We start from the raw sequence: 2479 nt of genomic DNA, 5'->3' as shown, positions 1-2479 counted from the left end.
TGGTTGCCTTGGGAGAAAGTCCTTTGCTAGAAGTTTCAGAGGACCACATGCTATGAATAACGTGGCAGTGATTTTCATTCTTAGTGGGAGAAAAAAACTAGTCAATCTCTTCAGTTGCTGTATGGCTGTAATGATTCTATGACAATCTCGGGCCATGTGATGTTGCCTTCAAGAACGGAAATTATAAGCAAACCATATATTTGAATGCTTTATGTACAGTGTTACATACAGGCAAACCAACAGGCCACTAAGACTTATTAAAGAACTATGTTCAAATTGTGTTTAAAATGTCCTCTTGAAATTGTTTCCAAGGAATCCTTAGCAGCACATTCATTGTAAATCCCCCAAATTTTACTGGTCAATAAAGAAATTCCATTGCACAGAAATGTTTGTACCTGTTAGGGTTAGAGAAGTCTGCTAGAAGAAATTCTGGTTGTTAAAAGAAACCTCTGATTGGATGAGATCATAAGAAAAGATGGTGCTGAGTGTACTGATGGTACTGGACTCTTGGGTAAGTGTTTGATTATTTGCTTTGGGGGTCTTTCTGATCTCTGTAGGTCAGTGGGAAGAAGGAAAATAAAATATCAAACATATTATAAGTTTTCTCTAATTACATGATTAAGCATAAAAAAAAATAAAACTCCAGGTTAGCCTCCCTCACACATTCTATCGGGAATGTTCACTACTTCTCAAGTCTTCTGAAACCCACACTCTTTTCTTCCTGATTTTACCACCAGAAAGACCCAGGTAGCTAAAATGAGCATGCTTCCAGATACAGGAAGATACATTCTCAGAGAGAATAGGACAAACAACTAATTAAGAGAAGAACACTGGAAGAAAGATTGATGTAACAGCCCTGGAAACCAAACGGTGAAGTGAATGAGGCCTACGAAAGATTTGTACTGAGTGTCAAACTTAGATGTGGGTTGACATTCCAGATAAGTTAGCAATACTTTGTAATGGATTAAATTTATTATTTTATCTTATTCATTTATTTTTATTTTTATTTATTTATTTTTTTTTTGAGACAGAGGTTCACTCTTGTTGCCCAAGCTGGAGTGCAGTGGCATAATCTCGGCTCAGTGCAACCTCCACCTACTGGTTTCAAGCGATTCTTCTGCCTCAGCCTCCCGACTAGCTGGGATTATAGGCACCTGCCACCTTGCATGGCTAATTTTTGTATTTTTAGTACAGACGGGGTTTCACCATGTTGGCCAGGCTGGTCTTGAACTCCTGACCTCATGATCCACCCACCTCGGCCTCCCAAAGTGCTGTGATTACAGGCGTAAGTCACTGTGCCTGGCCCTATTTTGTTTTGAAACAAGGTCTTGTTCCGTCACCCAGGCTGGAATGCAATGGTGCAATCTCAGCTTACTGCAACATCTGCTTCCCAGGCTCAAGAGATTCTCCTGTGTCAACCTCCCAAGCAGCTGGGACTACAGACGCACACCACCACACCGGCTAATTTTTGTATTTTTAATAGAGATGGGGTTTTGCCATGTTGGCCAGGCTGGTCTCGAGCTCCTGACCCAAGTGATCCACCCCCACTTGGTCTCCCAAAGCACTGGGATCGCAGGCGTGAGCCACCACATCCCAGGCCAATAATGGATGAAATTTAGATAGATTGAAATTCCATTTGTACCTCATTGTTCTTAAATTTGATGATGATGATGATGATGATGATGACGATGACGACAGAGTCATTCTGTCCCCTGGGCTGGAATGTAGTAGAGCGATCGCGGCTCACTGTAACCTCTACCCCTTAGGTTCAAGTGATTCTCCTGCCTCCACCTTCGGAGTAACTGGGATTACAGGTGTGCATCATCACACCCAGCTAATTTTGTATTTTTAGTAGAGAGGGAGTTTCCCCATGTTGCCCAGGCTGGTCTGGAATTCCTGACCGCAAGTGATGCACCTGCCTCAGCCTCCCAAAGTGCTGGGATAACAGGCATGAGCCACCACCTGTGGCCTTACATTTTATTATTTAAGAAGTAATACATGCGAGGGTGTATATTGAAAAGTCACTCTATACTTTTACCTATCACTACAACCTCAATCAAGTCCCATACCCAGAAGCAACTAGGGTTACCAATTTCTGGTGTCATCGTCCAGAAATAGTCTATGAATATACGAGCAGGGGGTGGGTGGGCAGGGTGAGGCCTAACTGTAACATAATGTAACACAATGAACACACTGTACTGTCCCTAACATCTATCTTTTAACAATATATCTTTGAGATGTTTCTTATTTTTATATAGAGCTCTGCTTTATTCTTTTTAACAGTAGCACAGTTTTCTTGTGAGGAAGTACAATTATTTATTTGACCAGTCTGAAAATGATGAATATTTAGATTACTTCTAGTTTTTTCTCCTGGCATTTTTTTTTTTTTTTTTTTTTCCGCCTTTAAAAAAAGTATGCATCGGTCGGGCGCGGTGGCTCAAGCCTGTAATCCCAGCACTTTGGGAGGCCAAGTCGGGCA

This window comes from Rhinopithecus bieti, unplaced genomic scaffold, assembly GCF_001698545.2.
Source record: "Rhinopithecus bieti isolate Rb0 unplaced genomic scaffold, ASM169854v2 scaffold_759, whole genome shotgun sequence".
Lineage (NCBI taxonomy): Eukaryota > Metazoa > Chordata > Mammalia > Primates > Cercopithecidae > Rhinopithecus > Rhinopithecus bieti.
Note: the sequence above shows the minus strand (reverse complement) of the source record.